The sequence below is a fragment of the Caretta caretta genome, chromosome 2, assembly GCF_965140235.1.
Source record: "Caretta caretta isolate rCarCar2 chromosome 2, rCarCar1.hap1, whole genome shotgun sequence".
Classification (NCBI taxonomy): Eukaryota; Metazoa; Chordata; order Testudines; family Cheloniidae; genus Caretta; species Caretta caretta.
Window position 1 is genome coordinate 221,302,273 of NC_134207.1, and position 12,765 is coordinate 221,315,037.

Here is a 12,765-nt window from a genome sequence, read left to right on the forward strand (position 1 = left end):
ATGATACCCCATATAGGTTCCAGTGGGGGGTGATAGGTGACAACTGGAGGTGTGTGGTGGGAGGGGGTTTTATTTCTGTATTGAAGTAGGTTCTCTCAGGGTATTTGGGTGGTCTGTTTCAGGGTGTGATCTACTTCTCTGATGGAGTGTCCTTGTTTGGTGAAGGAGGTTTTGAGTGTGTTATGGTATATATCCCAGACTTTCTCCTAAGAGCATATTCCATGGTATCTGAATGCTTGGGTGTAGATAACAGATTTCTTGGTGTGTTTGGGATGGTTACTGGATCTATGAATATAGGGGTGCTGATCATGGGTTTCTTGTATGTAGCTGTCTGTAGGGTTCCATTGTTGAAGCTGATTGTGGTGTCCAGAAAGTTGATGCTGGTGTGGATGTGTTCCAGAGACAGTTTAATGGATGGGTGGTGGTTGTTGAAGTTGTGGTGGAACTCTATGAGGGAGTTTAAGCTGTCTGTCCAGAGGATGAAAATATCATTGATGTATCTCAGGTATATCATTGGCTTCACAGTGCATTTGTCCAGAAATTCTTCTTCAAGGTAGTCCATGAAGAGGTTGGCATATTGAAGAGCCATCCTAATAACAATGGCTGTTCCCATGGTTTGGATAAAGTTTTGTTGTTGAATATAAAATTGTTAAGGGTGAGGATGACATGGATGAGTTTGGCTATGTGTTTGGGGTGGGTATCTGAGGATTGTCCATTGTCTTGTAAATATTTGAGGCAGACAGCTATATATTGGGACTCAAAAAAACCATCCTCAAACCACTCACCACACACTGGGCCAGCTTCTTCCAGGACACAACCAACTTCTTCCACAAACTCCGCAGCACTAACAACCTCTCTCAGAGCACCTTCCTTGCCACCATGGATGTCACCTCCGTATACACCAACATCCTGAGAAAGATGGCATAGCTGCCCTCCCCAGCAGCTTCCCCCCTTCCCTTCCTTTCCTCCCTATGACTGGAGGGTTGTTAATGGGCCACTTCACCATGGATGTCCCTTGAGATATGTTTTCACTACTTTGTATTACTTTCCACCTTGTATTTAGCTGTGACACTCTGAGTAAGTTTCCCAGACCTGAAGAACAGCTCTGTGTAAGCTTGAAAACTTCTCTCTCTCATCAAAAGAAGCTGGTCCAATGAAAGATATTACCTCACCCACACTGTCTTTCTAACACTCTGGGACCAACACAGCTACAGCAACACTGCATAGTCTCTTGGACAGTGAAGGCAATCTAAATAACAAATACAGAAGAATGGACTGTTGCAGATGGCAGATACCATTGACAAAACCTTTCCATTAGCTTAATTTTAACTGCACTTTTCATTGCATTCCTACAAAATGGCCGTGGCTACAATGGGAGCAGAACTATATTCACTACAGTCATGCACAGAAGTCTTCCAGCTCAGAGGTTGTGATCTCGGTGAAGATGCCTGAGCAGAAAAGTGTGGTTTTTGTTTTGTTTTGCTTTTAATAACTACAGTAGCAGAAACAATCCTTCCAGCAAATGCATAGCATTATTTCTTTACATAGTGGAAAACCAGGCCGCTTTGCTGCCTTCTTTCTTCAAAATATACAGAAGGAATCTCTTATACAGGTTTTACAGTTCAGCTTTTAGGGCTGCACCCTGAGGTGGGTCTAGGGGACAAGGTAACAAGAAGCAGGGCCAAGAAATAAGTGGAGGCTGGCAACCCATGGGAAACCCTTGAATCCCTGGCCAGACATGTGGATGGTTTCTTGTTCAATGCTCTTTGCAGGTCTCTCCTGGCAGCACTGGCAATATAAGTGCCTACTGGCTGAGCTACCACTGGATATACACTGTTCTTTGGGAATCCTCCCGTAGCAGGATGGTAGTGCTAATTTAAAAAATCATTAGCTCAGTCCTTTTTTTTACACTGGTTAGCATTGCAATGAAGTGGGATAATGCTACTAGGAATGGGAGTTCCTTGGCTTCTTCCTTATACTCTGGTTATGGCCTCTATTCCCATGGACACATTGACTTCAGCAGTAGTTCAGGGTGCTCAGCATTTTATAGGAGCCCTAGTGTGGCCTGGGCCAGTATTTCCAAAATATAGACTTTGGGGTGAATCATTCTGATTCATCAGAAGACACCTTCTAGGGTCTTCACTAAAATCATTGGCTTAAGCACCAGCTAAGATATTTGCAGCTAGAAATATTCAGGTGGAAGAAACATCTACGAAAACATATTGCATGCTAAAATAAATATTTGTAATTAGTATATTGAACACGATTAAAAAACACAGAGACCATATGTAGGCCCTGATTCTGTAATCAGGTCTATACTAGTAGATCTTATTGCAGGGCCTTAGTCTTCGTTGATTTCCTAGACAATAGTAAAGATGTATATCTATAAAATTCAAAAAAGGCTGCTGCTACCATTAATCAAAGTGATAGATTGTTTGACTGAGGATCTACTGTATTAAACTGTCATGTGGTTGGAATCACATCATTTTAATTGCTATTGTAAGTAGCTGTCAACCACATAATGTCTAATGTCTTCGGTGCAATCTTTAACTGCGTTTGCTCTTCAAAGCCCCATCTTCAGGCCAGTGCTCCTTGTGCCGTACATTAGTGACCTCCTTAGTACCTACACAAAAGCTACAGTGTTCACTGGTCAGGCATCACGGTAATTCTACATAGGCGCAACAGATCATCCGATGTCACAGTGACATTGTAATATGACTTTGCCAAAATTTCAGAACTCACGGAAAGATGCTATTTAATTCTAAATCCAGTGACAGAATTGTTTCAGAAGTTTCAGAACTAACTGAAAGATGCTATTTAGTTCTAAATCTGGTGGCAGATTGTTCATTCTAGCCATATAAAGCAAATAACCAGATCCTGCTTTTAGTTACACTGGTATAAATCTGGAGCGAATAGATTTACTCCAGATTTATGACAGCATGACTGAGATGAGAATCTGGCTCATCAAGTTTGCAGCAGACAAAACATAATATTTTTCAAAGTAGGAGTTGTGAAGGGTGCTGGTGCTTAATTATGTAGTTGTCATTTCTGACAGAAGCAGGACATGTCTGAAGGTATTACTGTGGTACAAACTGTTTTCTAAATTTAGTATTGAGGTATATTTTTTATGCCACTGTGTAATTCAATAAATATATGCTGGCAATATTTTCATGATAGATTTTTCTAAATTAAGATTAGTTCTCTTCCTTGACTGAATCTCACCTCAGGATTATATATAACAAAGACACAGCAGCTGATATCTATCTTACAGTCTGCAGTGTTGCAAGACAAATTGTCACCTATGCTTTGTTACACTATTTAAACTTCTGATAAACTTCTTGCTTTATAACAACCCTTCAGGTGGGATCATACAGTAATAATCCACGTCCTTGGAAGACAGTTCTTAACAAATAATAGTGTAGAAAAAAATAAAAAGTGAAGTCCACATTTGATCCAGCCTTGCAAAATTCTACTTGCTCACTTGCCCCACATGTAATTTTTTTGACAGATGAGTAAAATATTGACTTTTTTTTCATTATCATTAATCACAGTATTGTAGGAGATTAGTAGATTTTGTCAAACATGGTAAATTTTCATGGTAATGCTTGCAGGTTGTATTAATCTAACCTTCTGTTCTGAGATGATCAAAATGATCTATCAATCCAAACCCAATTTTTTCAATCTTCCCTCATTGGTCATATTTTCCAGACCTTTAATAATTTTCGTTGCTCTTCCTTGGACTTTCTCCAATTTGTCCACATCTTTCCTGAAATGTGACACCCAGAACTGGACACAATACTCCAGCTGAAACCTAATCAGTGCATAGAAGAGCGGAAGACTTACTTCTTGTGTCTTTCTTACAACACTCCTCCTAATACATCCCAGAATGATGTTTGCTTTTTTTGCAACAGTGTTACACTATATTTAGCTTGTGATCCAGTATGACTGCCTGATCCTTTTCCACAGTACTCCTTCCTAGGCAGTCATTTCCCATTTTGTAGGTGTGCAACTGATTGTTCCTTTCTAAGTGGAGTACTTTGCATTTATTCTTATTGAATTTCATCCTATTTACTTCTGACCATTTCTCCAGTTGGTCCAGATCATTTTGCATTTTAATCCTATCCTCCAAAGCACTTGCAACTCCTTCCAGCTTGGTATCATCTGCAAATTTTATAAGTGTACTCTCAATGCCATTATCTAAATCTTTGATGAAAATATTAAACAGAACTGGACCAAGAACTGATCCCTGGGGGACCCCACTTGAGATGCTCTTCCAGCTTGACTGTGAATCACTGATAACTACTCTCTGGGAACAGTTTCCAGACAGTTATGCACCCACCTTATAGTAGCTCCATCTAGATTGTATCTCCCTAGTTGTTTTGAGAAGGTCATGCGAGACAGTATCAAAAAGCCTTACTAAAGTCAAGATATACCACATCTACACTTCCTTCCTATCCACAAGGCTTGTTACCCTGTCAAAGAAAGCTATTAGGTTAGTTTGACATGATTTGTTCTCGACAAATCCATGCTGACTTTTACTTATCACCTTATTATCTTTTAGGTGTTTGCAAATTGATTGTTTAATTATTTGCTCCATTATCTTTCTGGGTACTGAAGTTAAGCTGACTGGTCTGTAATTCCCTGGGTTGTCCTTATGTCCCTTTTCATAGATTTGGCACTATATTTGCCCCTTTCCAGTCCTCTGGAATCTCTCCCTTCTTCCATGACTTTCAAAGATAATCGCTAATGGCTCAGATATCCTCAGTCAGCTCCTTGAGTATTCTAGGATGCATTTCTTCAGACCCTGGTGACTTGACGACATCTAACATGTCTAAGTAATTTTTAACTTGTTCTTTCCGTATTTTAGCCTCTGATCCTATCTCATTTTCACTGGTATTCATTATGTTAGCTGTCCAATCACTACTAACCTTTTTGGTGAAAACTGAAACAAAAAAGTCATTTAATACTTCTGCCATTTCCACATTTTCTGTTATTGTCTTTCTTCCCTCATTGAGTAATGGGCCTACTCTGTCCTTGGTCTTTCTCTTGCTTCTAATGCAGTTGTAGAATGTTTTCTTGTTACTTGTTTATGTCTTTAGCTAGTCTAATCTTGTTTTGTGCCTTGGTCTTTCTAATTTTGTCCCCACACATTTGTGTTATTTGTTTATATTCATCCTTTGTAATTTGACCTAGTTTCTACTTTTTGTAGGACTCTTTTTTGAGTTTCAGATAATTAAAGATCTCCTGGTTAACCCAGGATTGTCTCTTGCCATACTTCCTATCTTTCCTACACAGTGGCCTAGTTTGCGCTTGTGCTCTTAATAATGTCTCTTTGAAAAACTGCCAACTCTCTTAAATTGTTTTTCCTCTTAAACTTGCTTCCCATGGGATCTTACCTACCAGCTCCCTGAGTTTGCTAAAGTCTGCCTTCTTGAAATCCATTATCTTTATTGTACCATTTTCCTCCTACCATTCCTTAGAATCATGAAATCCACCATTTCATGATCACTTTCACCCAAGCTGCCTTCCGCTTTCAAATTCTCAACCAGTTCCTCCCTATTTGTCAAAATCAAATCTAGAAAAGCCTCCCCCAGTAGCTTTTGTCACCTTCTGTGTAGGATTCATACAGGGTTCATGCACTTGGCAACATTCAGGGCACACCCGGAGTGTTGTGTAGGAGCAGTGCACACATGGCTCCTCTCAAGGGCATGAACCTTGGAACTCGCCCAGATGACATGAACCGTGGGAAGCCTCCCAGGACTGGGCTCAAGGCCCAAGAGCAAGGAATGCGGTAGATAGAAATTGGTAAATAAGAATATTAAACAAAGCCAGTGTATTCCTTTTATCTGTTGGAGTATGTAATGCGCAGGAGGAGGGAGAGAAATAAAAGAGAGGGTGGAAAGCTGACAGGCAGAGCAGCCCGTCGGCAGACCAGCCTGCTTGCTTGCTTAAAGCCTTGTTCTGTCTTGTATTTGAACCGCAACACTTCTGAACTAAAACATTGTCTCCAATACATTCCAAGAACTTGTTGGATAATCTGTGCCCTGCTGTGTTATTTTCCCAACAGATGTCTGGGTAGTAGAAGTCCCCCATCACCACCAAGTTCTGTGCTTTGGGTGATTTTGTTAGTTGTTTAAAAAAAGCCTCATCCACTCTTTTTCCTGGTTAGGTGGTCTGTAGGAAACCCCCTTCCATGACATCTCCTTCGTTTTTTTAAACCTTTTATCCTTATCCAGAGACTTTCAACAAGCATGTCTCCTATTTCCATCTTAACCTCCATCCAAGTATATACATTTTTAATATATAGGGCAACACCTCCTCCCTTTTTTCCCTGCCTGCCCTTCCCGAGCAAGCTGTACCCTTCTATTCCAATATTCTAGTCATGCATATTATCCCACCAAGTCTCTGTGATGCCAACTATGTCATAGTGGTGTTTATTAACTAGGAATTCAAATTCATTCTGCTTATTCCCCATACTTCTAACATTAGTATACAGACATCTAAGATACTGATTTGATTTCCTCCCTATGTTCTCTCTTCCCTCCCTTATACCTGCTATAACAGACCATGCTCCCCCCTGATTCTGACTCTTCTTCCAGGTCTCCGTTGTAGTGGGCTTTTGTCACCTGCCCCCATCAACCCTAGTTTAAAGCCCTCCTCACTAGGTTAGACAGTTTGTGTTCAGATATGCTCTTCTCCTTCCTTGAAGTCCTGCTATGTTGGTATGATTCTCCTGCAGCCAGGCACAGTGGATTTAGGAAGCTTTGAATCAAAGTAATTCTAAGCAGCCTTAATGCCAGAGAGAATCTTTTTGTATGAGTTTGACTTTCAACTGGTATATTTTCTATAATTTTATGTGGCCAAGTGGATCTATCTACCTTAGGGTAGATGTTGCCCATCACTAGAACTATCTAAGCATAAAATCAATAGCAAGAGCAAAGTCCACAGTGGACTTGATGCAGTCTCTGGCACTTCTCCCTTTTCCAGGTCAAAACAATGAGCAGCCTGTTAAGCTGTGTTTTGTGTTGTGCATATTAATTTATATGGGCTTCCAGAGCATAAGGCTGGTACCCACAGAGGTACTTATAAATCTAAATAAATAATTGCATAACATGAATTATGAATTAAATTCTGTCACAGATGTTTAAGCAAAAACATGTGTTAATATAACCAGCAAAATGTAAAAAACAAACAAAACAAAAGAAAAGAAAAAAACATTAATTATATTCAGAAACAAAGCCCCTATTACATTATAGATTAGGCTTAGATTTTCAAAGCTGCCTGGGGTATCTGAATATCTCATGCTAAAAGCTGATGCATAGTACATGCTAAAATGACATAGATCGAACACCAAGAGATCTATGTTGTTGGTATGCTTCAAGTTACATAACTGAATGAAACATATATTACCGCAATAAATCTAACATAACTCCAGGGAAATTGACTTCCATTAAATTGTGTCTTTGGTATGTAAAAAATACCAAGATTAAAAAAAAAAAAGTATTGCATGCCAAACTCTGGGAATACGCACAAGTCATTCAGCCCTGAAGTAAACCTGCTGATTTTGGAGTAGATACATGTATCGATAAGTATTACTTTGAAGGTACTTTTTACTTAGATTTTAAAAATACATTAAATATCAGACTAAACAGTAATGATAAGTAATTCAGTCACATAGTTAATCTGGTTATGTAAATTAATGGTAATAACATGCACAAATTAATTATGTTGCAATTACATTGTGTAACTACTATGTAATTAATGTATCTGTATTGGGAAATTATCCAAAAATTTTATCAGAAGAAGGAGCCAAAAATATATAACCAAGAAATGCAAAGCCAAGATATGAAAATTTTGTTCTAAAAATTGGCAATATCCTAATTGTGTCTTTTTTAAAACCTAAAGTATACTTCAGCCACACAGTACGCATGACATGGCTTTATTGCAACATTTTCTGTAAGTAGTTTCCATTGTGGGACATTCTCACACATACTGCGATCTGACAAGTTAGGTTACAGAAAACGGGGACAGTAGAATCAAGATTTACATAGACCTCAAAGACTGAAATAACTTATGAAGCACACAGTATTAGCCAGATCTTTCAAGGGGATAAATCAGTATAGTTCCATTGACTTCAATGGAGCTATGTCAATTTATACAAGCAGAGGATCTGGCCCATGAATTCCAAATTCTTCAGAGAATATCAGAAATCCCCAGGATATTTCTGAGTGCAAGACTGTGTCATTTAAATCTGATTTAATTTGCTGGTTTTTAAATTCATGGCCAAACAGTGACTTATTGGCTATCCTTCTGAGGAAAAGGCTTAGATAAATACATTATTTCCTCAATGTTTTACTTTAGGTCAAAGTCTGCTGGGAAATATGGTACTGTAGCATGGGAGGAATTTTAGCATTTGATAAACATCTTCATTCTGTGCCAAAACACACCTCTTCCAGAGGGTGTTGACATGATGCAGATTTTAGAATAAGTGGGGAGATTGCTGTCAGATCCACCATGACTCAATTTACCACAGCAAACAAGGATATTCAGTGCAAATGATTAATGAACAAGTCAGCAGATGTATCAGATTTGAAAATTCTGTTCTTTACTCGTTGATTAACTGGACATTATTTTAATGTTTACAGCTGCCATGGAAAATGACCAGAAACCTATATTCTCAGAAAGCACATCCATCATTTTCAGGCATTCTTCCAATCTGTTAACATTAACTGCTACTAATAAGTGTCTCTGTCCAGGAAAACCAATCATTAAGATGGTTCATGTGGAATGACTTCCAAATAACGTGAGAAGTAAACTTCGCTTGGGCTACATTTCTTCTAATGAGTCTGCCGTCTTCTTTCATTCTGTCAGCAACTTTAACAAAGTCAGATGTGTTAAAAATAAAGACACAGGGCCAGCTCTTCAGCTGTTCTCAGTTGGCATTGATCCACTGAGGTCACTGGAGCTCTGCCGACGAACACCTGCCAAGGATCTGGCCCGCAATACTTTGTAAATCACCTGTTTTAGAGATTATGCAATGTGGAATCTCAGTGTATTTTCTTTTATCTAGAGGGGAGTTACAAACATTAAAAGTTGTGTTCACTGTATGGTGTCATGCGGAGCAAAATCAGGCATTTGGCTTTTTCTTCTGTGTACTTCCAGAAAACAATACTGAGTCTACTATTTAAAATACATAATTAACAACACAAACAAATGCATAAGACTTAAGGAATTAAAGTCTGCTTCATCTCGTGCAACTTCAAGGCCCTAAATAAAGCTAATCACTGAGTATGGTAACATGATGCGTCACTGCCAGAAATCTGAATACAACTGGCCCACCATCTGAGCCAAGCTTGCATATGGCAATGGCTGCCTCTGTTTTCCCCTGCTGCGTCTCAGGACCATTGTGGACTGAAGAAGTGGCCAGCTTGCCTCTGACTGGCATTCATTATGGAAAAGGACTAAGATGGTCTTTCCATTGGCTGGTCTAACTTTATGGAAGTCTTAAGGCACCATGCCTTTTGCTCCTGGCCCTGGGTTCCACTGCTTGTCCCATACTTTCTTTGGTCACCACTGGAGCCCCTCACACAATTTGATAGGTGCTGCCAGCACTTTCATGGGCTACTAATCCTCAGTGTTTCTTGGTTTGCAAGAGTGCTGCTCAGAGACACTTGTGGGATGTAGCTGTTGGTACTAACAGTGGCCCTGACTCCTGGGAGGCAACTCAGCACTCCAAGTTCCTTAGGAGAGTCTTCAGCGGCCGTTCGGTCCACAGGGCTTTGTGCTTATTGCTTATTGCAAAGCTTCAGCTCACTTGTCTGCCTTCATCAAGGTACATGGAGAGTAGGGATGGAGGGGCAGAATACCATGCCAGAGCATCTGCAGCTGCTCCAGAGTCTCTATGACCTCCTTCCTCCACCTTAGGCAAGCAGTGCCTTCATTCAATAGCACAGATATAGGTGTGAGGTTTTTTGCAGGAGTGGTGGGTGAAATTCTGTGGCCTGCGTTGTGCAGGAGGTCAGACTAGATGATCATAATGGTCCCTTCTGACCTAAATATCTATGAATCTATGAACATGCCTAGGGAGTTCACCAGGCAGGCAGAAGTGTGGGTAGCACAGAAATGTGGTGTACTGCTTCTTTTGACAGTGGAGTCTGTCCTTGCCAGGATGTGGCAAAGGCTTTGTGACAGTAAATCACAGATTTACCTTTCTAATTGTTCTACTATATTTTATTCTACAGGGTGTTCCCTTGGAGTGTTTGGACTGCTGACCATAGAATTTTTTTCTGAGCTTAGCAATTCCTGGCCACCAAGAGGCTGGGCTCGCAGCTGCAATACCATGAAGGCATAAGCTGGATCACCTAGGAAAGGACCAGGATTATGTGTTATGACCCTCATCATGCAGCACAAGCAGTTTCCACCATCATCAAGAACCAGCTTCAAGCCATTGGTTAAAGTAAAGTAGGACTGGATAGCACTATGGAACTTCCAGAATCCATGTTGTTCTGATTTGTACTTTTCCCATTTGGGTCCAGAGATCATACACTGGGAGATTAGAAACCATACTTGACCTTGCAGTGAACAAGGCATAAATTAGAGAGAGAGAGAGAGTTACTATGAGAGCGCCATGCTGTTTTGATGGACTACTCTTAAATTGGTGTACATAACTGAGCTGCTTGGTGGCCTCCTGGACACCCCAGTCGAGTGCATTGGGGTGGAATGTTGAGGGTAACTTAATTCTTGAAGGGAGGGGAATAAGGTCCATGCTTCTTACCAAATTCCATAGTTTCAGGAACAACCTGCACTTGGGCAGCTGTGATATAAAGCAATAATGCAACAATGACCCCAAGAGCAGTGCACAGTTAGTAGCATCCTTTTGATGAGAGATACTACTACGTTGGTTGGTTGTGGTAATGATGATAATGAACATAACCGCGCATGGGTTTCACAAACCTACTTAGGTGCCCCACTCCCATTAATATCAATGGGAGTGAGGTGCTTCAATACCTTTGTGAATCCCAACCTACAGCTCTTATTTATTAGGTGGAATTGAGCACCAAAGTAGAGTCCAAAGGCAAAAGTGCCAATTATTGTAGGTTAGAGGACGAGCACAAACCTATAGAATAGAAACCCCCTCACGCTGTTACTATGTGTTATATGGGAGGGGCTTCTTCTTTCTGTAAATTACTGTTAAAAATAAGAATGAACATGAGCAAAGAAAGTCAAGATTACTGCCAGGTTGTACCATTTGTTTGGAACCAGAACTCCTCCTTGATTTCCGTGGCGAGTCCTGCTTACAAACGACTGGCACAATAAGGCCCATACAGTACTACATAAATTGTACAGCAACTTACACAGCCAGTGAAATACATGCAAACATTAATTAAGTTAACCTGGCTCATTCATATTCATGCATGAGAAAGCCATTTTCCCTGGAACTTTTCATACTTCTTGTATACTACTTGTATACTACTTTTCATAAATCCTTTGATTTATGTGCACAGCGCCACATTGACAATTCTATACTTTTCTTAGACGAAAAGTCAAGAGAGGAAAGAGGCAAATGAGTTTACCTGTCTCTGACCATGTACAAACTACTCTGGGCCAAATGGAACTGATGCACTAACTATAAGAGTATATATCAGAATTCACTAAATGCAGAGAATGACCTCCCGATACATCAAAGAATATTCACATTAATGCTTCATGAGTGTAATTAACGTTTTTAAGCATTGCAAGCCTTTTGCACTCTTGTGCTCTGCAGCTTACTAATCAGCATGTTTGATATTTACTGCTATTGCTTCTCTGTGTTCATTGGGTTCGTGGTAACAGATTCATGAATGAAAAAACAACAACATTTGAATGCTACATCTCCTGGCCCAAAGAACACTGAAGTAAATGGAAAGACTCCCACTGGCTTCACTGGGCTTTGGATCAGATCCAGTAGCATGAATGAAGAACTGTCCATCATTTTGGTCTCATGCCAGCACTTTTACCTTCCACCTATAAAATGGAAATAATGATATGGACTTCCTTTGTAAAGTGCTTTGAGATCTCCAGATAAAAAGTGCAAAATAAGAGTTAGATATTATTATATAAATATAATCCCTTAGACATTTTAAGCAATAAAATAGCATTCAAAGAGAAATACTGTATTTCACTATCTTTTCTACAGCATGACTGAAAAACAAATGTTTTGTTTAAAAATCAGGCCCCAGATTCGGTTCTGAGTGCACTGTTCTATACTAAAAGAAAGACTAGTGAGAGCAATTACATGTTCAGAGTCCTGCTCGCTCACAAACGCCTTCCATTGTGAGAGTGTTTATGCAACTGTGTGTGTGGCACAAAGGTTTTTACTACCTTCTCTTACAGCAGCCTATATAAAAACACTTTCTTTTTGATTGTTTCTCTTTATATTGTCAAGCATGTTTGCATTCTAAAGGGTTTTACCTCATTAAAGCAATTACTCTTAGTTTGTTGCTTTTTTTTTTTTCTCTCAGCAAACAGCTCTTGCTAGCTCAGGATGTTCTGTATTGCCCAGGGTAGCAGTGGGAGGCACCATTCTGAGAAAGAATCAACACAGCTTTTCTGTAGCTGGAGCACCAAAAACAGCACTAAGCTTAAAAGAGAAGGAAAATGGAACTGAACTCCACCTGCTCTAATAGTCCCTGCCCTCCCTCTGCCTGACACAGGTTCAGGAACAGGAACAAAAATTTTCAGGTACAAGGCTTACCATGATAAGAAAGCAAATATAGTAAAGACTGA

At 39.9% G+C, this 12,765-nt stretch overlaps 1 long non-coding RNA gene across 1 annotated transcript in view; it reads left to right on the forward strand.

The window, feature by feature from the left end:
- LOC125631458 (uncharacterized) overlaps nucleotides 1-12,472 on the forward strand; it is a 52,983-nt gene extending 40,511 nt beyond the window's left edge. The window contains exon 3 of the long non-coding RNA XR_007354948.2: nucleotides 10,242-12,472. This is a non-coding gene — a long non-coding RNA (uncharacterized LOC125631458). The remainder of the gene's footprint in view (nucleotides 1-10,241) is intronic.
- The last annotated feature ends 293 nt before the right edge of the window (nucleotides 12,473-12,765 follow it).